This window comes from Panthera onca, chromosome F1, assembly GCF_046562875.1.
Source record: "Panthera onca isolate mPanOnc1 chromosome F1, mPanOnc1 haplotype 2, whole genome shotgun sequence".
Taxonomy (NCBI): domain Eukaryota; kingdom Metazoa; phylum Chordata; class Mammalia; order Carnivora; family Felidae; genus Panthera; species Panthera onca.
In genome coordinates, this window is record NC_138355.1 from 56,736,844 (window position 1) to 56,764,359 (window position 27,516).

General features: G+C 40.1%; 1 protein-coding gene across 6 annotated transcripts in view; it reads right to left on the reverse strand.

The window, feature by feature from the left end:
• ESRRG (estrogen related receptor gamma) overlaps positions 1 to 27,516 on the reverse strand; it is a 625,896-nt gene that overhangs the window by 21,384 nt on the left and 576,996 nt on the right. The window lies entirely within an intron of this gene.

The following is a 27,516-nucleotide window of genomic DNA, read 5'->3' on the forward strand; positions in this document are numbered from 1 at the left end:
AACTGAGTTTAAGGAATTTTTTAAAAACACACTCTTACTGCTCTCTTGGCACACACACGCTTGTGTCCCAATGATAATTACTTGTGTGCACCTTCACCCGGCATTTAGTGGGGTTTTATAGCTACTGGGCTACAAATTAGAGGTTCTCATCACCTATAGGATTCAGATACCTTTGGAGAGAAACCTCTCTCCCAAGTGAAATAAAATATGCTTTGCAGTCGTGTTGTGTGAACCTCGTGTTTTGTGCGTCCTGGGATCTTAATCTTTGGTGTGTGACAGCTTATAGTTTTAAGTGTTCAGCCATATTACAGCTTTTTAAAACACACTGATACCATGGTGCATTTTTTTTTTTTTTTCCTCCCCGGCTCCGGCCCATTCCATGCCTATCGCTGACAACTGGGATCTCTCTTCATCTCTGTCCCGGAGTCAGTGCCATTTAATGTATCTCAGGCATTTTGCTAGCAGAATGACTCTCTACCTTGACCCGCAGTTAAATAGCATGTTTATCTGCAATACAGTGTGCTCCAAATAAACCAGATGACAGTTGGGAATAACATCACTTGGAAGGATTGAAAAGCTTCTCAAGAGGCAGGTACCCCTGAAGTAATAGGCTTGAAGAAAGTATGTTCTGTGCCAGCCCTCTTGCCTTCTTCTACTAGAAACTTCGGAGGATGGCAGTGGTGCCATGGGCACTTGTCAAGCGCTTTTTTTTTTTTTAGCCTGGCAAACTGATGCACTTTGCAGTCAACTTTCAGAAAAGGCTAAGCATTTGAAAGTGTGAAGGGCAAAAAATATCTGACGGCTAGTCTTCAAAAATACACTTTCATTTCAGAAAGCATAAATGTTTATTTCCTGAACGGAGTGTTGACAGAAATAGGCTGCAGTGCAGGCATCTGGTTTTAACCCCTGCTAGGCATTTTCTTCTCGGCTGCTTCCTTGAAACAGAGAGCAAGCATTTTAAATCTTCAGGGTGTCCGTTAATATCAGTTAATCATGGCATTGATTTGCCCGCTCACAGTTTTTGAACTGTAGTGTCTCTGTTCCGCAAAACATTGACATCTTTCAACGAATAGCATATCATGCTAGAATTGTAATGATGCCATAATGACTCACGGAGATCGCAAACGAAATTCATGGAGAGAAGGTGAGCGAGCAGTGTGGCATGAGCTAGATTCTTTCTCTCTCATACAAATGAACCTACTGTTTACAGGAACTAGGGGAGACAAGAATCACAATGGCACTAAGATCTGATCTTGCCTACCAGGAGACCTTGTTAGAGCTAAACTTTACGTTTAAGCCAGTTGCTACTTCACATATGAGCAGACATACCACTTGCTGTATAATTCACAAAACACACAGCTCTGGGGTTGCAGGGTGTATGTATATATATATATATATATATATATATATATGTGTGTGTGTGTGTGTGTGTGTGTGTATACATATATATACATATATATGTATACATATACATATATACACACACACACAACATATATATATGTAACATATACATATATATATATATATGCAGGGTGTATATATATGTATATATAACATATAAAATTAATATATATAAATATATAAAGATCTTTTTTCTATTTTGATTTTTACAGAAATGGACTTTATGGGCTGGCACTCAGTAGCGGCTAGAGTTAAGCCAACTACAGATGGTCATGTGCTAAAGTGAAAGCTGGAATCTTTACCTGGTGCTATCAGAAGCATTTTATTTAAAATTTTTTCTTTGTAATAGATGGTAATTATTATCTATTATATTAGTACCTAAGCATTAGATACAATACCTCCAATATTATCCTTTGAATCTTTATTCTTTTAGTTGGACCATAAACCAGATTTCATTAATTCAGGCTCAATCTCAATTAGTTTGGGTAAAATACAACAGTAACTAACAATAATCGGACAGCTCTCCTTCTTGTAATTTGATCAGCTTTCAACATTTGTTGATTCCATAATAAATCTGTTTCTTTTAGTTCTTTCTGTTTCTTCAGTTCTGTTTTTATACTTCAAGTATGGTTCACAGAGATTTTATGAAACCATTATTTTAAAATAGTGGTTTCATACGAAAAATGTGGAAATCTTGCAAGACAGAATTCAGATTCAAAAATTCTACGTGGCAAACTTGACCAGCATCCATAAAACTTAGTAAATGGTCTAGGTGGTGATGATAAATTAAAGGAGGGTAGAATAGAATCATAAAGGCACTATCTACTGGTCCAAGATGGAATTATCACTGTTAACTGAGTTTCCAGGTACAACTGGCCACTGACCACTCATGCTGATTATGCAAACAGCCAAATGAATTTTCAATTAGCCCACTCATGGGCACAGAAATTAAAACCATGCCCCCATGGCCCTGGTGAAATGCCTTCTTTAGTAATTGCTTCTTGTTTCCAAATCCAGCTTGCTAAAAAAAATTAAAATTATAATAGCAGCGAAAGAAAGATATTCCCAAGGGGCTACTCAGAAAAGCCTGAAAATGGTAACAAGAGGTTTTTTTTGTTTGTTTCTGTGAGTGTGGGAGGGTGACAGCTGCCAACCTGCTTTGAGAGGAAAAAGAAAAAAAGAACTAGATTTGGGGCAGATGATGTAAAATAGGAATACGGAGACTATCTAGATGAAGTGTGCAGTTCCTCTTTGGAAATTCCACTTACCTACCACTGTTGAATGATTACAAATGTTCCTTTAGCTTTCCCCAAACTCCCTTTTACTTGACCTCAACTTTACTTCTCCCATCCTTCCATCTAAGCCAAGAAGAAAGAAAAATTGTCAGAAGGCACAGAGAAAGGTATAGGCTGAGCTGCTTTAAAGGAGGGATACCTAATGGCTTTCTTTTCCCACAACCTTTATTTTGTGCTAGTTGAAAACAAGACAGCTCTGCCTGGAGAGTTTCCTTTTTGATGTGACTACATTTTGTTTGACCGTTGAGAAAAAAGGAAGGCAGTGCCATATAATGTAGGACTCTAAAAAAAAAACCTTAGTTTTCAGTCTTACTTTGGGAATAGATGGACGTGGAGTAGGAAAAAGCTCATTTTGAAGCCACATTTCTGGTTTGAAAGAAAAAGATCCAGTGCCTGAATCTGACTGGCTCTACCCAATCACTGTTGGGCTGGTCAGGAAATACCACAGGGTGCTAACGGGGACCTGACCAATAGTCCAAGGAATATCAACCCAGCCTGGGCGTCAGATGTGCGGGAACTGTCTTCAGGAAATTCCCAAGTTCTCATCAAATTTGGTCTAATACTTGACTTAAAAATCAAGCCTTGAAAATAAAGGCATACTGCCTCTATCTGAACTTTGAGGATTTGTAGGCTGACAGACATTTCCAAAGACTTTTAAAGAATTTGTAGGAAATAAGTAATGTCAAACATTCAAAAGCTAAAGGGTGACTGCCATTGAGGGATATATGATGAAAGAGACTAGAGTGGGGAGCAGTGACATTGAGGTCTGGAGATCTAGGTTCTACTTCTACCCACACTCCAACCAATAGTGCTAACTTGACCCCTGTTGTCGGTTGATTTGTATCCCTCCAAAAAAGAGGTTATAATTCTCTCAGTACCTGTGAATGTGACCTACAAAGATAGGGTCTTTGTAGATAGTCAAGTTAAAATGAGGTCATGAGGGTGGGTCCTAATCTGACTGTAGTTTCATTAAGAAGGGGGAAATTTAGGGAGAGACATACACAAATGGAAGGAAAATGATGTGAAAGTACACAGAGAGAATGCCATTTACAAGCCAACAGACGCTTGGTCACCAGAAGCCAAGAGAGAGGCATGGAACAGATTCTCCCTCACCACTCTCAGAAGGAACCAACCCTCCCGACACTTTGATCTCAGACTTCTAGTCTTCCGAATTGAGTGACAATAAATTTCCGTTGGAAGCCGTCTCATTTGTGGCACTTTGTTATAGCATCCCCAGCAAACTCACACAGACCCACAGTTGACTTCTCATCTGTGAAATATGGACATATGCGAAATAGGGACCAGACATCTTTGAAGAAGCTTCCAGTTCCAATGCCGAGTGATTCGGAGTATGCAGCGAGAACGACTGACATGAAGCACAAGGCTGTGTGGGTAATGGTGAGCACCTCAGATAAAGATCATTGGACCGAGAGTAAATAAACCTAGCACTGGGTGCCACCTGTCCCACCAAGTGACTGTGTGACTCTGGGGAATGAGTCAACTTCTCTGGTTCCTGCCTTTTCATTGGTAAAGTAGGGAAGTAGAAACAAATGTCCCTAAAGGTTTGGTCCAGACGTACATTATTCAGTTTCCAATGAATTTTGCTGCAGTTGTGTAACAAAATTAAAACCAATTGACATTTAATGCATCTATGATAAGTGAAGCACTATGCTTCGACCCATTAGGATATACAAGATGAGTACAATATAATGCGTACCCTGTAAGATGTTACAGTCCAGCAAAAGTAAATTAGAATACAATGAGGAAAAGTAGGTAGGTACCATAAGAAATGATCAAAGTGTATGGATATGTAAAGGAGGAAAGATTGGTGTTGGTTGTACACATCCTCCTCAATGTGTCATCAATTTCTCTCCTCCCTTACTCCCCACAGTTTTGGTTCAGATCTCCATCATCTCTTTTGGAATAAAGGGATACCAAAATTCTTATCTGGTATTTCCTTCTTCCATCTTACCCGTGGCTATTCCGGCATTATTTTTAAATATGAACTCTAAGCATGCCATCCATTGGCCAAGATGCTTTCTTGGCTTCAACTTCCCCAGTGGACAAAAAACTGAAACCCACCGGCACAAAATGGAATTTCTTTCACTGTTTGGCCCTTCTATCCCTTTCCTGCCACATTTCCTGAAAACTCCTCTTCTGGTAACTCCTCTGTAGATGGCATAGCAGGGCGAAAAGTGAGCTCATTTTCCCCACCCTGTAGCTCTCCTACTTCCGAGCTTAACAGCATCACCATCTGCCTGCTGTCTCACTCCCAGCCTTTCAATGTTCTATCACCAAGCCTTCCTTTTCATATTTCTGAAATCAAGTGGATACATTCATTCTTTTCCATTCCTACTGCCATTATAATTATATTGTTCCTATGTAGCATCCACGGGCATAGTTTCCAGCTGTAAAATATGAAAGTGGAGCTCCAGGTTAAAGCCCTAAACAAGTAAAGGAGTGAATGTGATGATGTGCCACCTGACAGACAGATCTTTCCCAGTGGGCTGCCATGTTTTCGGAGTTCTTAATAGTGGAGCCCTCCTCTTCCTTGTTCCTTGCCGTAATCCTGGCACCTGCAACAGCACCAGCCATGTAGCAGGTGCTCAATAAATTTGTGCCAAATCAACTAATGAATCACAACTCACTGAATGGCTTTCACAAAGAATGGGACACTAGAAGTGAAGATAGCATTTCAGATATCAGTCCCCTCCCCCAGAAAGAAAATCTGAATATGCAACAAAATGTAGCCTAATTGTTTTTCATATTTCTAGAAGGGTTTATTAAGGCACTGAATATATGTAAAGCTCTTTGCTTATAAGTGCCAAGAGTGTATAGGATTTTCTTTGGAGCCATTTAAACTCTGATAAGGTCTTGTTCTAAACCTCAGCTAGTTTCTTTTTATTTTAATTTTTGTGATGTTTATCTACTTTTGAGAGAGAGTGAGACAGAGTGTGAGTGGGGAGGGGCAGAGAGAGGGGGAGACACGGGATCCGAAGCAGGTTCCAGGCTCTGAGCTGTCAGCACAGAGCCCAACGCGGAGCTCGAACCCACAAGCAGTGAGATCATGACCTGAGCCAAAGTAGGACACTTAACTGACTGAGCCATCCAGGCACCCCTCCTTTTTAATTTATAATTAAAGTTGACTTTTTGATCATAAGGCCTAACTGCTTTCTCTTATATTTATAAATAGCCATTCACAACAGACTCCATGATAATGTCACAATGACTTTTGTTATTTACAAGTATTTCTCTACTTAATCTTAATTTCTCTACTTTATCTTCTTTGTATAACGATCTTAACAATGTGTGAATTTATCTTCTGTAGCTAGACTACTAAACCTCTGAAATCCTAGCCTAGTTAGTCAGGAATGAAAACAAATCCTCAGTGCTTCTTTCTGCTTGCAGGAATAAAAAATCTGTATACCTACTTTTTAAACAAATTCTTCAGAGATTTCAAAACCAGTTTTTATAAAACCCGAATACAGGCACTTTCCACACTTTAAAAAAATGGCCGAGAGATTGAGAAATCTTGGGCTTCCTTTTTATGGGTTTCCGTTCCCTGAATCAAGAACAGCCAAGAGAAGACAATGCAATAAAAATGCATTCATATGAAATCTCCCTCTCAGTCCATTTTAGAACAATGGATTCTCACTAAATAAACACTCACTTGTCAGAAATACTTGCAACACGACAGCCACTGAGCAGCACCAAGGGAGTAAGGTGCCTTCCCGTTTTAAAGCAGCAAATTAGACATTTACAGGGAAGATGGTACTTGTCGGTCATGACCTTTCAACTGTGTCTGTACAAGTAGGTGTTAATGTAATTTAAATGCCGTTTAGACATGTTTCAGGTTTATCAAACTGGTTTGCATATCCACTCCTATGTAATAAGTTTGAAAAAGAACCATTTCCACCTGCCTTAGGAACAAGCATAGCTGGGCGCAGTCCTATGCAAATATTCCAGGCAAGTAAAGCAGGCTCCATTCAAGTCTCTCTCTAAGAAGTCAGGGTGGACCTTAAGGAAATCAAGCAGGGGGCCGAAAGTATTTTTAATCAGTCAGGTAGTAAGTTCTCATGATTTTTATATGAACATTTCCTTCCCCCCCACTTTTTGTACATATTTAAGCTGAGAATTTTGACTTACGGCAAACAGATTATCTCTGTTGGAGATGATAGATTTTCTCTTTTTTAAAAATCTTTTTATGTTTATTTATTTTTGAGAGAGAGAAAGAGCGTGAGTGGAGGAGGAGCAGAGAGAGAGGGAGACACAGTATCCAAAGCAGGCTCCAGGCTCTGAGATGTCAGCACAGAGACTGACACAGGGCTCGAACCCACGAACCGTGAGATCACGACCCGAGCCAAAGTCGGACGCTCAACCAACTGAGCCACCCAGGTGTCCCTGAAGAGGATAGGTTTCAATTAAAATACAAATACAGGGAGAAACACAAGAAGATGAATTTTGATAACATAAATTTTAGGACCAGATAACATGTTTTTTCACCATCCAACATTTTAATAAACTGACCAATAAGTTATTAATAAAGCACGTCATTTGCCAGACTTCGGCAAGAGATCAATGTGCCTCTAATACTCTTTAGAACAGCTGGAAAACAACCATAAACTGTAACTTCTGGCTAACTTTTTCTTAAACCACAAATTCTTGGCATGGTTTACTTTCCTTCATAATTTCTAATATTTGATTTTGTACTGTGTTTGACCTAAATTGTATTTTAAATTAAAAATGAATTTTTGTGAATGTTTCTTTTGCCCACACATAACATTTAAAAGCTAGCTAGTTATTTATTTATTTATTTATTTATTTATTTATTTATTTATGAGGAACTGCTTCTCTTGGGAACATTCAACCATTAAAAGAAATCTATGAATAGCAATTTAGCCATGGCTGCTTTATTTCTGTTATATGTGACCCAAAATACTATTCTGATATTGAAAAATTAAAGAATCTATATCTATATGTGTGTATATCTATTTTTTTTCTTTTTTTTTTTCTTAAGTGAGCACAAAAGAGAAAATGAGGAGAAAGAGAGAAGTGCTTGCTCCACTCCAGTCTGATTTGGGATTAAATGCTGCCCATCTACAAAAGGTGAGAGTTTTTCCCAGTCCATCCACTCGCATTAATGAAGGCAGAGCTGCAGACTTGAAAGCTCAGGTTATCTTTTCTTTTTATTATTTTCCCATTTTTGAAAGCCACGACCACATACAGGTTAAGACACAGAATAATGTTTGCAGCATGACGACCTGGGTGATTTCATGAGCTCACCTAAAATTTGAAAATGTTATGTCAGCTACCAATTACAAAAAAAAAAAAAAAAAAGTTGTGATCATCTTGTGTGCTTTCAGTGAAATGACCAAGAGCTGATTCTGGATGAGAGCTCTAAGAGAAAAAAATCACTTACAATTTCTATATTAATTTTAAATGACATACCTTCAAATCTTCTCAGATTTTCCTAATTGGCCCCTCGATACAGAAACACAAATTTTAATGAGAGCACTAATTATTTAAAAAAATGGTATTTGTGGAGTTAACATTAATATCTCCCTTTCTCTCACTTTTACTAGTTACAGGAAAAGCAGGAAAAAAAAGTCCTTCACGTGTGCTTTTCTTGCTTTTCTCAAAACAGAAAGACACTATAACTCAGGGAGTCTCCAACATACGCCCCAGAAGGAAGAGAGGCAGGAAAAAAAATCAGGAGGTTCTTCTGCATAAACACAAGTTAAAGGATTTACAACACAGGCCATTAAAAACAAAGTGTCATATGTATTCATGAAAGAACATAGGAGAAATATGTTATCCATGAGATGCATGTCACAGATACGAAATTATAGCATGCTGACCCTGAAACTCCACATTCAAATAATATTAGAAATCCTCACTATCTATGCTTAAAAGACCCGAGCATAATTTGTGCTCTGGACAGCATGAGAAAACAGCTTCTCTGAATTTCTAGCCCCAAGAGTTCGGTTTAAAGTCAGGCTCCCACACTATTTTTCTCTGTGGCTAATGAAGATCTGTTTACGAATATTTACTCCCAAGTTCACGGCTGGTGTTTGCTGGCTCAAGCAGAGCTAAGTCATTACGGCTTGGCATACGCTCCACTGGGGAGGCTACCAGTTATCTTCTCATTGACAATAGAGGCAACCCCTTCGATTCCTCGCTGCCTTCCCTTCTTCCTCTCTTCACTGCCCCCAATTTGGATCACTGGCCAAGTTAAAACAAAAACAGGGAACAACACAGCTCTTGGACTTCCCCAAGCACATGAATGCAGAGTCGTTATCAGTAGTAAAAGGCTGCCTGCCGTATTTACCACGGATACATAATATACAAACCAAACCGTGCCTCTTATCATAACTCTTTCGGAGACAGTGCTCCATTCAAAAGTAGAATGGAGGAGGGAAATGTAGCTGCGGTGCAAAGCTCTCACGCTATAATTCCTCTCCTCCCTAAATGAACAAGGGCTTGCAGAGTGCTGCCCGGGAGTCTCCCTGCTTTGATCTGTTGGAAAGTATATTTATCTTTGTGTCCCACCTCTCCTCTATGCTGTGACCAGTCCCTTTCATGTCACTGAGATCCTGCAAATAGATCCAGGAAATCCTGGACATTCCTACATTAGGTTGCCTCACGCAAATAAGCATAGGACAATGCAAATACTGCTGTCCATGGATGAACTTATTCGGAAGTTGCACTGTTTCCTAACTCAATTTGAGTCGCATTAAGACCACCTCTGCAGGGAGAGACTCTTACGTTTGCAACAGTCCAAAACGAAAGGGGGAAAAAAAGGAGGAAAAAAAAAAGCTGCCTGATTCTAATACACCTAATTAGCCATCGGCAGACTCTTAATTGCATACATTAGGATGATTCCATAGTGGAGATTAATTCTAAATATACCCAAGCAGCTGGTTAAGATGCCATGGATTACAGTGTGGACTGTACTTTTCCACTTAATTAGATATCAAAATTAAGCAGCAACAAGCATTTTGACATAACGGGAATCAAGCCGCTGCTCGCTATCCCAGAGCTGCACTAAAGTGACCGCTAAACAGAGCCGCACAGATGGAGAGATATTAAATGCCGCACTGGAAAGTAATTTCAAATAATAAAATATCAATATTTACATTTTAATTACCCCTACTGAGAGCCGCTCTGTCATTTTCACTATTGCCGACGCAGCAAGGGGTAGTGGAATGACATTGTGGCTCTGGCTGCAATGACTATTTTGTTTCCATTAAAGAATGACAAGTGTTTTAGAGGCAGTGACACTCGGTGTGTGAACAAGAATGACAGCAGATCAGAAAATTCCTATTAAGGGACTAAATGCCTCAACAAGAGAATTTACTCTGAGCAGTAGCTCCTCCTTGAAGCACATAATCCCGTCCAAATTTTCTGCTGAAAGTTTATTATTGGGGATGCCCAAGGGAAGTTTTAGTCTCCCATGAAATATTTAGATCCGTAAAACGTTATATGATGATTGTCAATTTAAAAACAATAATACTTGACGTAAACAAATATGCAGGAGTTCTGTGTAAATCGCAATGATGTTAGGGGTTTCTTTTTTTAATTTTCTTCTCATCGCCGTTGTACCATTGATAATGTTTCCTTGAAACATATCTACTTCCTCTCAAATACATGCATGAAAGCCTGGGATATGGCTTGGAGTCATCATAATAAAAATGCTGGCTTGTTTCACCACCTTGTCATTAGTATTTTATAGTATGCAACCATCTCAATCATAATTTCCCTGACATGGAAAACAGAGTCAAGAATGGGTCATAATTTGCATGCGCAAATGCAGACACACGTGTATGTATACCATATATTTTTCTTTGGCTTCTGTTATTATTGAGAAATAGCAAACTCCTACCAGCTCTTACAGGCCCTCACAAAATTTAATTACTCTTCATGGGGTGGGAAGATGAGATTATGGAAACAAAAAATAAAAGGTATATATTAGATGTGACATGCTGAATTCACAGGATAATAAATGAAAACAGTAAAGTCTTCCTTTGGGGATGACTGTCAAAACCGTAGAGATCTTGAAAGAATTTTAATGCCTCGAGATATGAGAGAGTGTATGAGAGAAACTCCTTGGTCAGTATACTGTAGTAGGCAGTTAACTGACCCCCTATCTCAGAGCCTGCATTTATTTAATGTGTAGAGACGAACAACCATAAACGTGATAAATGGCTACAGCGGGAGGCTGAATAGAATTTTTCAAAGAAGAGAAAAGGGAAGTTGGGGAGTTATATAGACCCTTAGCATGCTCACTCCCATGCCTTTTAAAGTATCAGTTTTGAAGTTGGAGTAAAAACCTGAGAATAGCCATGGTATACCGATGCTTGGTCTCTAACTAGAAGATGTTCCTCTTCACAACAACAACAACAGCAACAAAAAAACCAAAAGTGCCTAGGAAAGTTATTTCTTAAGCATCCCTAATGCTTTTAGGACAAGACAGATCCCCATTTCTCAGCTACTAGCACCTTTTAATTTCTGAAAGAGCCACGGTTGAAAATCTTAATTAATTGTTCCATACTGCTTCAGGATCATTATGCAATGTAATAAAGGCCGTGTAATTATGAAATTTTACAGCCATTACCAAGGCTGATGGCTCGTATTTCATCCTCAGCTGGACCCGATGGCTTTTAGGCACTCTGCTCCCCTTTGATGAACTACAGACAGATCTATCAGGCCCAAACAATATCCAGGCGAGGCAGCTATAATAGCTACCTACAGATGAAGCCATTGATAAAGATAAACTATAAATCTACACACACAAATGCAGGCACATCGCCTGGGGATGACAGAGAGAGGATGAGACACTTGGGAAAGGCAGTTGGCTCCCACGAAGACAGCCTCCCGAGTCTCTCGCTCATTCATTCCAGAATGGGTTGGATTTCATAAAAGACAGCGAAACCCAAGTGAACGTCTCATTTATTCTCTGTATCTCGAAATCAAATGAGAGAAGGAAGAAGGGGTGTGAGTGTGTCCATGAGCATTGTACTTAGTGCATTATTGAAAGGGCAGGAACTACTCAGATATCCTAACATCTATTTCAGAGGTGGGAAAAAAAAAATAAAAACGCTAGATATCTGGGATTTTTTGCCCGCACATACCACTAGCACAGCAATTCACAATAAGTACCCTGAAACAAATGAGATTATAGTTCATGAGTATCTTTCTTATAGATCCTGACATTTAAAAATATAAGCTGTAATCTAAGAACAGAAACCCAGGCTGCGACGCAGACAGGGAAACTAAAATCATATTCGGATACAACTACAACATCTGTAGCTCAAAAGTATTTTCATTTTGGAATGTAAGAATTCATGTAGCCTAACAACTGATAAAATTAGGGTTTGCTTGACAGGTTTCCAACAACATCTTTTCTCTTTTTTCTTTTTTTTTTTTTTGAATTAAGCATTTATGTAGATCCTTCCAAATATCAAGTTAAGTGGAAAAGGGCCACGTAGGAGGTTCATTTGACAACCATAAGTGCTACACTCCAGGGAGCATCTAGTTCAACTCTGCCTTTGGGATATGGCAGCAACTCACAGAGCTAATGCCCTCAGTCCTTATGATGGCATCAGCCACATGCTGGCTCATTTCATGAATATGACCAGACAGCCAGTCTGCAACATGGCTATCCAGGAGAAAAAGCCCATCTGAGGGTCAATCCAATTCAGACAGCAAGCTGAGACAGTGGACCACGCAGGGCAAGAAAGAAAAGTAGCAGGATGCATGTAGGCTGATTTTGAGATTGAAGACGAGCAGGGAGGTAAGGTGTATGTGTGCATAAAGGGGGTGGTGCCTATAAACGAAGATATATTACTGGTTTAAGTGGCATTAAGTCTCTGGAAAGCACAGCTTGAAACACTTCACTAAGAGTACAAATTAAGAGTGAGAAAAACTGGTTTCCGTACAATGTCGGCTACTAACCAGCTGTGTAACCTTGAGCTAGTCACCGAATCGTTCAATTTCCTTATCTACCGAACAAGGTTGCTTGACTGGATGGGCCAGTCTACAGTCCAGATTGAACATTCTATTATCTTTGGTGTTCTTTGTTTTGGGCAGGAGAAAGCGTAGATGTGAAACATACCTTTCCTACGCAAATGGATGGTCTCCCTGCCTGAATCCCTTTCTAGGCTTGACCGTATTTTATTCTGCCAATGCGATCTCACCTCCCACTTTTTTGAGAAATGAAGAATAATAGATATAAATGCCCTTGACCTACTTACTTCGCCTTCTCATCTGTAATAGGACCAATTCCTAATACCTCCCACTTGTCTGTAAAGAAAAGGGATTGCTTTTTCTTCCCGAGGAAGGTCTTTACTATGTTCTCAATCCCATCAACTCTGGCCACCTTGAAGATTCATTCCATCAATTTCCCGCTCAACCCCTCTTCCTTTCTTGTGTCTTTTAATCTCTCTTCCTGAGTTTCCATTCCTTCATCCTTCTATTCTCATAAAATTTCCTCTCCACACTGGTTCCTCCTCAATAGCCAGCTCTCTGTCTCTGTGTGTCTGTGTGTCTGTCTGTATCTCTCCACTTCCCCACCCTCTCACCATTGAAAATCCCCACAAGTAGCACACTCACATTTGTCTGCTACCATTGGTCTGCAATCCGCTGACGCCTGAATCATGTCTCAGCCCCTCTGTTATACCATGGCCACCTACAATCACCTCACTGCCAAATCCAATGGCCTGCCCTCCTTCAAATCCTATTTGGCTCTTCTTCTCCTCTCTTCCTCTCTGAAACACCTGCACCCCACCCCCCACTGGCAGTGTGCCTCATATTTCTCCTGGTCTCCCTTCCTTCTTTTGTGATAATCCTTTCCATGTGATACTTTCAATAATTCTACCTTGGCAGTTTCTCTTCTCCCTCTGCTGCTCTCCCCATGTCTAGGGATATAGCAAACCTGTGTTACAAGTGCATCCTTACTTCTGGCTCCCTGAAGGCCATTCCCATTGAAATGTATCACAGTCAAAATGTTTAAAATTGAACTCATCCTGTACCCCCCAAAAAAACATTCCAATGTATTCCCCAAAGCATCATCAAATACTCAGCAAGATAGAATTGAAATTTTGATGTTCTCTTTAACTCTTCTCCAATGTCCAACTGCTTCTATGAAACACCCCTTAGTTCGACCTCGTATTTCCAGTCCCACTGCCTAAGCCCTCAGCCCTCAGCCCTCAGCCCTCAGCCCTCCATTATCTTCCACTTGAACCCAACTCATGGTTTCCCCGACTAGGATCTGACCCCTTATGGATCTATATGAAGCAGGGATCCTCTCTCAGTGAGGTCTCCTGAATCCTTCAAAGCCAGGGGTCAATTCTTCTTTATTTCTTGTTAAGAATGATGGTGCTGGTAACAATTTATAAAATTCACTCAGGGCTTACTATGTGCCAGGCAGCATGCTAAGCTCTTCCATTTATGTGCCTGTCATGAGCCAAGCATTAGAGATACCCAAAAGACCAAGTCCCAGCCCGCTGGGGGTTTACATTCAGGAGGAGTGGGGAGAAAACAAACAAATACAAATGCAAAGGCATTTCCCAGTACAGGAGTGCAGTGGAGAACACGTCCACAAAACTAAGGCAGAAAACAGGCACCAGGAAGAGACGAGGGGAAGGAAGTGTAGTTTTCAGCAAAGCCATCCAGAAAAGCCTCCCTGATGCTGGACCGTGCAGCAGAGATCTGAAGGAGGGAGAGTGCAAGCCCCGCATCTCTCTGTGGAAGGGTGTTTCAGGCAGAGGGAATGGCAGAGATACCCCTGCTGAAAGGGGACTTCTTTGCACGGTTCAGAGAATTGCAAAGAGGCCAGCGTGGCTGCAGAGGAAGAGGGGGAGATGGGCGGCAGCATCTAATGGCATGGGCACGGCACAAAGGCTTGGCAACTTTTGCAAACTTTTGCAGCTTTTACTTTGAGTGAGATGAGAAGCCACTGGGGGCTTTGAGCAAAGAGGAAACAGAATCTGACTTGCATTTTAAAAAGATGACTGGGTAGAGGAGAGCAGTGAGGCCATTACAAGCATTTAACTCTCACTGAATCCGTATGGAGCCTATACTAGTCTCTTCCCCATTTTACACAGGAAGAGACTGAGGTACCACTCAGAGTCACATGGCTGAAAGTATTAGTGTTATGACTGGCACCCATGCCATCTGAGTCCAGCACCTGTCATTTAACCACCATGCTGCACGGTTCTCTTCCGAGGCTCCAACCATTATCTATCCCTTCCCCCAAACAGGCCAGACCATAGAGTACTTCTGTGCTCTTGATAGTTCTCTGCCTCTGCATGGAATGCCTTTTCCCTTCCTCTCTGCAGGGTGAATGGAAACCATCCATCTATATCTGAAATATTTTTCGATAAGCATCTCTTAATGAGCTTAGGGAGAGTGACGCTCCTTCTCGACTTCTCTCTCCCCTATTTGCACGGTCACATTGCACTGGCACAACTGAAGTCACTACCTCTTCTATGATGCCAAAGCACTCACTCATCTTTGCATCCTCACTAAGTGATAAACAGAATTTTTTTAATGGAAATATTTTGTATGCGTATGCCCAGAGCTTGCATGGTGTCAAGGACCTCATTGGTCTTAATCCACGTTTAGGGAATAAGAAAAAAATAAATGACTCGTGGGAAGGAAAAGTGGTCAGAGCCTAGGTAAGGGCAGAAATAGTGAGTCCGTGGCACCTGTGCTCCCCAGCCCTTACTGGCCCCACTTTCTGCCCTAAAGGCTGGAAATCAGAGCACAGGGAAGATTTCCCACTGCTGCTGCCCAGTTAGAGATGACTCAGGCAGCAAGGTAATTCCTCAAGGGGAACACAGGATAAGCCTGAGAAGCTAGACAAGCTTGAGAGCGAAAAAGCAGCAAATGCACCCATCAGCCCAAAAAGAACATGCTAAAACCTTTTCAAAGAGCCCTAACTATCATCATATTCCCCAGCTTAACACCAAGCTGCTGCTCCACATTCCTGGGTTTAATTCTTTAGCATGCCCGGCGCCCAATTAATAGCAAAACTGTTTCAAGGTAACTTTGGAAAGCTAAATGCCATGGTACGGTTATGCTACCAGGTGTTTATTAAATGAGGTCCATAAGAGCATAGGATACAAGCCCGGAAGCAGTTTTAAAAATTATATTATTCACAATGCTCATTTAAAAGATGAGAAAGCTGACAGCCCTTAGGAAGACAGATTCCATCATTACATTAGACACGTCATGTCGCTTAGCAATTACTCTAACCGACAATGGTGGGACTCAAACACTTGTTGTCACGATATATGTTCAAAATGGATTTTGGGGCGCCTGGGTGGCTCAGTCGGTTGAGCGTCTGACTTCAGCTCAGGTCACGATCTCACGGACCGTGAGTTCGAGCCCCGCGTCGGGCTCTGGGCTGATGGCTCAGAGCCTGGAGACTGCTTCCAGTTCTGTGTCTCCCTCTCTCTCTGTCCCTCCCCCGTTCATGCTCTGTCTCTCTCTGTCTCAAAAAATAAATAAACGTTAAAAAAAATTTTTTTTAAATGGATTTTGATATGTACACTCATTTCCTACAATATGAGCCCAACATTCCAAATAGTCTAGGAAATCAGAATAACCATTTTAATTGCAGAAGTAAAGTCTAACTTCAAATCTCTGGAGGGGTGGCTCCTCAGATATAACAAAGGTTGTAGGCAACAGGGAACATTTTTAGCCATGTCACCTACGAGATAAAGGCTAACATTTGTTTGCCGACTATTTAATGAATTTGCTGACTATTTAATGAATTTTTTTCACACGTTATTACGTAAACCTTTAATAAGGAGAGCATGTCCCTCACCTCATTTGAAGGTACAAAATTTTCATATGGTTGATTATTGAGGATATTAATGCACAGATGATTAAATAAAATGATACACTTGAAACCACATGAGAATCAGTGGCTCTCTTCTTTCTCACCCATTTTCTACCACCTTCCTCCATGCCCAGTGCATTCTATCCCAACCAGTTGGGCATCCATATTATATCTGGAATATTCAAGCACATTCCTGCCTCAGGACCTTTGCAGGTGCGATGTCTCCTATACATTTTCTGTCTCCTCTCCTAGAGCTTAAACTCCACAAAGCTGGGTATTTTTTGTCACTTTTGATCGATCACTGCTACATCACAGAGCCTCACAGAGTATGCGCTCTATAAAATACTTGGAAGAAATGAATTTAGAAAAGCATGTCAACATGCTCAGCACGAGCATCATACTGTGAATTGTATAGATTTTTAATGGAAGGTGCTCAAAATGCATCAGTTTCTTTTCCCATTTCAGAGCAAAGGAAGACCAATTAACTTAATTTGAGATTTAAGAAATATACACAATGTTTTTATTATGAAAATACTTCTTCAATCTGCCCTCTAAAGAGCAGTAGGCACTCAAATAAATATTCATTAAATGTATATACTCACAAGAGCAAGTTGCCTATCTCAGTCAAACAGTAATGTGTTTTCAAACTTTTCATTTCTAAATTCAATCTTAATAAGAATAAGATATTCACAAATAACTTAGGCGCTTCTGAATTAACGGTAAAACATGCACGCCATGGTGCTACATGCTAACCTCAGCTTCAGCTTTCTAGGATCAAGGCCTAGAAAGTACTTGAGCAATTGAACCACAGGCAAAACAATAGCTAGAAATAAAGGCTAATTCAAGGCCAATTATATCTCAATATGAACGTTTCTTTATTCTGGAGCTTTTACTAAGGTATGTTCCTTCGACAGAATAAGTCCTGTTGTGCTTGATTAGGATTTTTCACTACTTAAAATTCAATGGTTGAATTATTTCTGAAAAAAAAAAAAAAAAAAAAGCCATCAAAGAATTTGCGTTTTCATTCCTGTTGAAAACTGGCAGTTTTTCAAGAGGTTTCTTTATAACCCAGGAAGATGACATTTACTAATGTGGTGAGGACACAGGGATTCTCTTTTGAGGCAGGCAGCACTAATAAGAAAGATATGGTTCAATGTCCTAGGTATTCTTCAGAGTTTTATTAATTAGGTGGAAAGCCTACCTTCCCACTGGAATACTGCAAGGTATTTATTAACACTTCAGCCCACAAATAGAACAAATGTACAGCAGAGGAGGTAATTATTAAATACACCGATCCCTTTATCAACTTGGCAGGGACAACCCAAAAGACGGTTTCTGATTATGATCTTTTTCATGATATTTTAATTGTGCTTCTTAACCTGCTAAATTAAAAACTACAGGGCAATCTCACTTAGATCACAGACAAAGGAGATCATATCAATTTGCAACAAAATGTATGAATGCTCCTATCTGCTTTAATTACACCAAGAATTTAACAGGCAAATTCAATAGGATCACAGAAGGATTGAGAGCTAAGTGTTATCTCTTAGCCAGTGGCATTATCATCTCCCATATGTTGTTACACGTTATGGAGTGTGAACCTCTGTTTAATAATAAGTTTGGGAAATAATGATATTTAAGTAAAGGAGGCTCATTCTGAGTCTGTTGGTTGTTTTTATGAACGGCCACCCCATATACCCTGGCCCCAAGAGTAAGTTCAGGGACTATATGATAAACCGTGAGGTTTCCTGTCTCTTAAACCAAATCAGGATATGGATTCCAAATATGTTTTCTTAACCTCTACTTTATTCTATGTCTATAATCAATTTTATTTTATTTATTTTTAAATGTTTATTTCTTTATTTTGAGATAGACAGCAAGTAAGCAGGGAAGGGGCAAAGAGGAAGGGAGAGAGAGAGAACCCCAAGCAGGCTCCGTGCTGTCAGCTCAGAGCCCGTCACGGGGCTCAATCTCATGAACTGCGAGATCATGACCTGAGCCGAAATCAAAAGTTGGACGCTTAACCGACTGAGCCACCCTGGCACCCTTGTAATCAATTTTAGACCCAAATCCTGCCAGATAACCTGTAGTTTTTCCCAAGTACTGCATTTCCCTTCATCCTCAGTATATCCTTAAAACCCCTCATACCAAACCTTCCTGTGATCCCCGAGCATGACTGCAGAGCAGCTTCCTGGGATTGTCAACAACTAAGGTGTGGGTTGTGGTTTCCATCCACAGCTTTGGGAGCCTAACCCGGGCCAATTTCCTGGTAAAAAATTGACCTGAAATATGCCCTTTGGTGGGTCTTCAAGAATCAGACACACTGTACTATATCCTGTGATTGTACTACGTGTGTTTTGTTGCGGGGTGGGGGCAGGGAGTTTTCTGATGCTACTACTAATCCTGGTCGATCAATTCTTATTCTTCCTATGCTTCTTGCCAAGGAAATCCCTTTGAAGGCTTATATCCTGCTACATTCTCCTCTTTCTTGAACTATTTTCTATCTCCATCACAGAAGTGAGACCTTTTTAATCAGTTCAGGAAGATTCAAGCCTTTTGCTCTCCTAGGCATAAAACGATGCACTTCTTTTTGACTTCTTATGAAGTAATCGCTAAAAATTAGCTAGAGCTCTCACATACACGTATAAGTGAGACTGCAACACGTATGTACATAACACAGCCACATGCAGTTCTGTGTCAGTAACAACACGAGGGGAGAGTGAAGACACGGAATGCCATTTGGAAGCTCACACTTCCATAATATTCCAGCTACTGTCTTCCCGTCCTGAGTCAGGACACACTGCAGCATTTACTGCGCATGTGTCTTAAATTATCCTTGAAATCTGTTTTTTTCTTTTTTTCAAACTTTCACATTTTGATACCGTTTTCCCAAATAGATTTAATGACTAGGATGGCATTTTAAAAACAGTGCATTCCATACAAAAAAAAAAAAAAAAAAAAAAAAAAGCTTCAATAATGTCAGATTGATTTATCTCTATCTACTTACTTATCTATTCATTTACTAATATAGCCCCAGGTCCACACTTTTGTATGGCTCCCATATATAGTCTTGCACATGGCATGCACAAAGCAAACCCATTTTAATTTGTACCAGTGTGAATTTAGTGTTTATTTCCACCGGAATTATTCTCAGCCAATGGTACTACCCACTCTACTCACTACCCCTCACCAAACAGTGGTTAGAACTATGGTATTTTTATTTTATTTTTTATTTTATTTTATTTTATTTTATTTTACTGTTTATTTACTTTTAGAGAGAAAGAGTGTGAACTGGGGAGGGGGAAGACAGAGAGGGAGACATAGAATCCAAAGCAGGCTCCAGGCTCTGAGCTGTCGGCACAGAGCCTGATGCGGGGCTTGAACCCACAAACCATGAGATCATGACCTGAACTGAAGTCAGATGCTCAACGGACTGAGCCATCCAGGTGCCCCAGAACTATGGTATTTTTTAACTGAGACTTTCAGTGGGAGAAACAAAGGATGCTAAAAGTTCTGCAAAAATAAATAATCTCCTGCTCAAAATGACGATAGCATGTCACCGAAAAATGCCACGAGTTAAGTGCACTGAACAAAACCGTAAATGGACTGCTCAGGTGCCATGTGCAACAATGCACACCAGACGGTCTTCACATCACTGGTAAGAAACTGTGTGCTCTGAAATTCTCCACAGCACTGTGACAGCCACCCGTCCCAAATCCACGAATGCACACAATTTTTCAGGTGGAAGTACCGTTTCCAAATTTGCTTCTAGAATATCATTCTACATTTTTTTATCTGGAGGGTTTGAATTCCCTATCACCTTTAAGAAAATGTTTAGGGATTAAAATATATTTCTTTCTTCAGCACCAAGACCCAGGACATTTCTTCTGGAACTCTACCAATCCCTGGAAGTTCTAAAAGGGCAAACAATGAATTTCCTTGAAGCCCCAGGACGCAAGACCATCTCGGCATCCCAGGTTTCTATCACAAGAGCATTCCAGCAAGCTTCTAATTTCCTTTTATTATCTCAATATTAATGTCTAGTGGTTGCCTCTTGGAGACGTACTACGAAAATTTGGGGTTGGAAACACACTGCATTTCAACATATATTATTATCCTTATTTCATTTATCTCCATCGGCTCACTATCAAAACTATGATGACATTTGCAGCATAGTTTCTCAGCTCATTGAACAAAAATATAGTGCTTACCATCAGTTGAACAGTATTTTTACACCATTCCAAAATCTGCAGCATTTCCATCTATACTTAACATCATAGTGACACGTAAAATCACTTACACATCTAAGAGTTAGAGCCATTTAAAAAAAATAGAGATTATAGAAGCTTACCACTTTTGTGTTTATGTTCAGTACATGTGAACATGAAAAAATCTTGGAAAATTGTTTCAAATATCAAAATAACAGAAACTTTTGATAATTTGAATTTACATATCTTATAAAATGTGAACAGTAATTACCTAAGTGATACTATTCAGGAGATAGATGTGCATACAGAGTTAACTACGACTTTGGAGAAAAATCACTTCACATTTGGGGCTTGGTATCGTTATTTGAAAATAAGAGGGTGAATCTAGCAACCTCATAGGGACGTTGTAGGTATCAAATGCAAGTAAGGACTGAATTTATTTGGAATCATTTTGTAATCTAAGCATCACTATGCAAATGACAATCATTGTCATTATTATTGTTTCATTAATAGTAATAGTGATTCAGACTTGTAAAGGAAGGAGGCATCTCGCGTAAGTGAATTTCATTATATACAACTCCGAAACATTTCTCAAGATTTTAGTCATCTTGGATCAAGTCCTTCAAAATGATTACCTATTTCTCCGTCTTCTCAAACTAAGTCTACTGAATACATATTTAATTTTCCTGATGACTCAGAATCAGCATGATAAGAATTGTCAGATCATCCAAACTGCACCGAGCTGCCCTGACTGGTGACTGAGGGAGAGTGGCTGCCCAAACCCACATTACACAGGCTCCAGTGCTAGGCTTCTTAGGACCTGCTCTGCATTTTATATTTTTGCATGCAGACTCGTACTTTCTATTGCTGTCCATGGGATTCCCTTTGACATCAATCTCTCCTCAGATTTGCTGTGTACTAGAAGAGCAAGTGAGTTGGAATGGTTCAAAGAAAGAGTTTAAATGGCCCATAAGTGAGGGGCTGAGGGACTTCACAATTACAATACATTTGAATTTTTTTTGTTTTTTGTTTTTCCAATTATGCTATAGGGAGTTGGGCTACTCGAAATTTGCCACATTATTCCTAACATGGAGAGAAACTAAGTTGAAAGTGACATCAGACTTACTGAAACAGAAGTTTCTGTGTAAAAATATGGTTACTATGGCTTATTGGTTTTTCTCTTTTTTTAAAAAAAATAATTTTTTAAATTTATTTTTGAGAGAGAGAGAGAGAGCGAGAATGAGCAGGGGAGGGGCAGAGAGAGAGGGAGACAAAGAATCTGAAGCAGGTACCAAGCTCTGAGCGGTCAGCACAGAGCCTGAAGCGGGGCTCAAACTCCCGAGCCAGGAGATCATGACCTGAGTCGAAGTCGGACGCTTAACAGACTGAGCCACCAGGCACCACTGGTTTTCCTCTTAAATGATTAGAAAAGGAGACTAAGAATTATAAAATGCCAGTAAGCATTGGATTATATAATACATGTGTACGAATAATTACCAAAGTATTTATGTAATACCTTTTTATATATAATATCTTTATATAAACTTCATACAGCTCATTGACAAGCTTATGACATATCTATCCCAGTTCACCAATTCTAAGCATGTCTGGATTGATATTAACATCTTTAGAATTATTCCAATGTTATTTGTATAAGCTCACATAAAAGATCTCTGTCAAAAATTCAAATGTCTTTAAATATACATAGCATCTACCTGAGTGCTTAGAACATTTATCACTTAATGTTTATAAATTTTTATAAACATTATTTACATCCAAATAACTAAGAAAATGTTTCTGTTTGATGAATAAATACATATTTATATATCTGTTAAAATGCATATTGCTTACTGGATGTGCTACAACGGCTCCTCTCCATTATATGTGAATATGTAATTAGTCACATAATAAATATCTCCTATGAAATTTCCCAGAAAGCTCTTAATTCATATGTGCCATAGTCACTTTTCAGAGTTCACTAACCTTTCTGTTTTATTTTTAAACACCAAAGATAAAACTTGCAGCTTGGCCACAAAGTGCTGGAGCAAATGCACCTTGGCTGCCCAATAAATATTTATCGATCTTGTGGATGAAGGTGGCTTCTGGTGAAGTGAGGCCTTCTCTTTAGTAATAAAGCTACCGTATTTCTTTATGTAGTCACAAGATTTGCAAAACTGAACACTGAACTCACAAGCCTTACGAGTACAATAGTTTTTGACAGGTTTCTCAGCACTGTAGGCTGAATAAGTCCTTGCTGGGGAGTGAGGGATAAGGGACTGTGCTATGAGTTCTAGAGTTATGTAGCAGCATCCCAGGACTTGACCCACTAGACTCTCCTTCTTCCCTTCTACCCTCCTGACTGTGACAATCAAAATGTCTCCAGCCAATGCCAAATGTTCCCGGTGAGACAAAATTAGCCCCTGGGTGGTAAACAATGCACCTGGGTGGTAGGGGCAATGCAAAACATCTTTTCCTTCCTAAAGGAATGACTAGACGTTGAGAACGATGGTATCGAAAATAGCCTGAAGAAAGAGTCCTCTATTTGTTAAACTTGTCCCCGAGCAAAATTTCCATCTCTTAAGGCAATACCCGGCCAATTTCTTGGGTGTGTGACCCGGACAGGGAGCCAGACTTGGTTTCATGCTCTTTTGTTGCCACCTTGAAATTCTTAATAATTTTTAACAATGGGTTTGGCATTTTTGGTTTGTCCTGGACTCCACCAATTACGTAGCCAGTCTTGCAGTACCTGTCGTATCAACAATATTGGGATGCAGCGATGAAACGTGTCTCGCCCAGCAAAAGATGTTAGGATCCCCTCGTGCTAAACAAAAAATCAGGTTGGAACTTCAAAAATAATGAACTAGTTTATACCAGGAATTTGGCTTTGCACTGGAGATAAAAATCGGGGTTTGGAATCCAATAGATCTGAATTCAAATCACATCTCCTCTATCATACTGGCTTTGGGAACTCAGGCAAGTTGCTTGACTTCCCTATGTTTTAATTTTCTCCGTTATAAAGTGACATCAGAGGCAATCCTCAATTATGGGGTTACTCTGAAGAGTAACTGAGATGATGCATGTAAAACAATTAGCACCGGGCTTGGTCCCTAGTAAGGGCTCAACGAATGTAGCCCCGTGACAATGACGATGTTGCCAAAATCCATCCCGGATTGGAATGAGAGAATAAAATTCAACCTCCGAAGTGTCATCATACAAGTTTTCGAGGGAGGATTTACGGAGTTCAAAGAGTCGATCCCTTAACATTGAATCACACTTGCCCGATCTTTTCCAATCACTATTGACACAAAAGTGCCAAATCTAAATTTTAAAACTGCTATCGAGGGCTTTAAACCTGGCCCCGAATTTACACAGCCAGGTCCAAGTGTCCAGAGGAACACATCTGAATGGCGCTGCACGTGCTTGACTGCTGACATCACCCTGAGTCGATGGTGCAAGCGTGTGTGTTAATACATTTCATACATTAAAGATGTAAATTTTATTCTTCAAGCTGAAAGCCAGGTGATTAATTCTCATAGCACAGTGATCAATTGGTGCAGATGCTCCACCTGTATTAATGTTTGTTTTTGTACGCATTAGGAGCAGGAGCACCAATAACACAGGTGTCTGACACGGGGCTGCGCAACATTCCCTTTAGCCGGCAAACATTGAGATCGGCAGTTAGGTTGCACGTAGCACTGCCAATTTTTTCAATTAGACCCATTATTGATTTGATGAAAAAGCAAATTAAACATACCATGGTGGTATGTAAATCGGTTAGAGAGAGCATAAGGTTCTGGTACAAAGCTTCAAAGGCATGCGCTGTATGGCTTTCATCAGCTGTAACTCATAGGGGTGCCTGGCAATTGCTGCCATGTATGGGGTTCCTTGAGCTACATGGGCTGGCTGGCAAAACAATCCCCTGGAAAGACCAGGGCTGTATTGAAAAAATTGACAACAGTTTCGGAGAAAGGAAAAGAATGCTGGAAATTTACTAACTTTGAGAGGATATGGCGACGGCAAGAGGTGCAGAAGCAGCATAAAATTGTTTTCACAAAGTGAAGGTGCATTTTGCCTGCCCACGTGGATGGCACATAGAGGGCGTCCAACAGGCATACACATGAGACATTTAAGAAGTTGATTATGCTGGGGGCGCCTGGGTGGCTCAGTCGGTTGGGCGTCCGACTTCGGCTCAGGTCATGATCTCACAGTTCATGGGTTCGAGCCCCGCGTCGGGCTCTGTGCTGGCGGCTCGGGGCCTGGAGCCTGCTTTGGATTCTGTGTCTCCCTCTCTCTCTGCCCCTCCCCTGTTCACACTCTGTCTCTGTCTCAAGAATAAATAAACATTAAAAAAAAATGTAAGAAGTTGACTATGCGGATTCAAAAGCTGTTTTGACCACCACCTCCAGTTACTGAATGTTTTCCCAGTCTAAGTTTGAAACCTCCTGGCCTGTTTTTAACCAGCATGTAAATCAACTTCTCTATTACGATTTCTTAAAATTTGAAAGAATGTTCTTCCTTTTTCAATGAATGATGTTCCTCAGTCCTGCTAACAAATGGGACAGAGGTACTGGAAATGGGCTTCATTACACTATTGGTTTCATTAGCAGAAGGAAGCTAACACTTAACTGGAACATCTTGATACCTCTCTATAAATTTATCTTCACTGGATGTCTACACAAAAAGCCTCCCAGAAGCCTTCTCTGATTCCTTAGAGTTCCTACCATGGGGTACCCCTAGTATGCTGTGTTACCACATCAATACACTTAGAACATCGTGTAATAATCGTTTCTTTGTTTTTAATCCCCCAGCCGACTGTGACCATATCTACACTGTGTACTTTGTACACCTCCTCCTACAGAGTGATTAGGGTAAAGGTACCCAGCACATTTAAAAATAAATAAGCAATGCAGTCAGAAATGTTAACTTTATCAACTTTAAACAACAGATTTTGTTCAATAGTATTCCGAAGAGTTTGCTTTTGTCACTGCAAATAAGGGAATCTAGTACGGCAAAGGGTTGGCTTTGCCAAATCTTAAGCTCTAAGCTTTAACTATAAAGAATATGATAAATCTGTCAAGACAAACTGGAATCAGTCAGTGATGACTGGGAGTGCCACCAAAATAAAGTAGCAGGTGCACCAAGGTCATAGAAATGTGTTCTTCACATCCTATTTAGCAACTTCCACTGGAGAAGAGAAGCAACTTTTGGAGAGCAGAGAGTGAAAGAATAAAAGTGATGCCGGTAACCGGGTGAGGCTAAGGTGAAAAACAAAAATCAAAGAGAGAAATGTTGCAAATTTTAAATATCATCTGATCAATGATTTAAAAGAGCTTCTTCTATTAGAACTCAGAAAAAAAAGAAGTAGACAAGAGAAATTATTGGAAAAGGGTGGAAAAGTATGAATGAATATTGATGGTATTGAGATAAATAGAGCCAAGAGAGATTGGGGATGATCCTCCATTTGTGAGAAGTCAATTCCTGTGAGTGAATGAATGAATGAAGGAATGGGTAGATGGATGGATGAATGAATAGGCAATTGTCACAGGTCATCAGAAGATATTGAGTTGCCAAGCATAATTTGGGAAAAGGCATTCAGATCAGATATGCCATCCAAACAATTGATTTCTTACCCTTCGAATTATAACATTTTCGTACGTCAACATTTCAGTATGGCACCAAAAATTTACACTCACTCTCTTCTTTGGCACTGCATATCAGGGCACTGCATACATGCACAACTTTACAGAGAAGGGCTTAGGTGAAAAGAATAAGTCGCCCAAACAGAGAAGCTCTAAAAATGTGAAACTCGGAAAAATGAAAAGTTTTTGTCCACTTCTTGCCCCAAGGGAAACTTTTCTGTCAAAATAGATGAAGACAGTATAGATCATCTGAAGAGTTCTGGCTGTTTTTGTTTTTCTTTCTTTTTACATTTGTGAGTTCATTTTCTTTTTAATGGAAAATATAGAAGATTGAAGCTGGCACTGACAGCAGTTTCTGATGGGAGAGAGCATATGTTTCCTGTCATGTTGGCATCTGACTGCAACAGCCGCGCGGAAGTCAGTTCAAGTCCTTACATCAAAGTTTGCTTGCCATTGTAGGGACGTTGTTAGAAGTTGAAAAAAAGCAATGTCCATTTGAAGCTCGTCTGTGAACTTTGCATGAACTGCTAGGAATAATGTAGTGTGATGACAAGCCAGTTATACCTTCCACTAAATTTGCTGTCTGGAATGAACTGAAATAGTGTTTGGTTTGTGTAATTACGTCCATCTATCTTTATATTCCGGCGGCATATCGCAAATTGAAAATACTAAAAATTGACTGTTGGTTCTGATATTTAATGATTGCCAAAGACAAGACGATGATTTATTGGTTACTTACCGATGTGACACATTTGCATCTTATTAGACGGAGATTACTATTCCTTAAAATGCGGACGAGGCCTGATCATGTCTGATGGATTGATTTGATTTGCAAATGTAATCAAACTAATAAGAGGGAAAAAATGAGCAATAATGCCTTGTTTTTCAACTGGCAATCACTCCCCTGCCAACAAGGCTGATATCCCTGACTAAGCAGCCTTTACACAGTCTTCCTGTCGCCTCAAATAAACAAAGGGATGCTAAGAGCTTGATAAGAGGATAACACGCCAAGTATGGATGCAACATGGAGCCCACACCTCTGAACTGTGCTGCTGCAGACGAGAACAAAAGTTAACCGCGGGAGATGCGACACGAGCTTCCTAATCTCGAGAAAAGCTACGGCT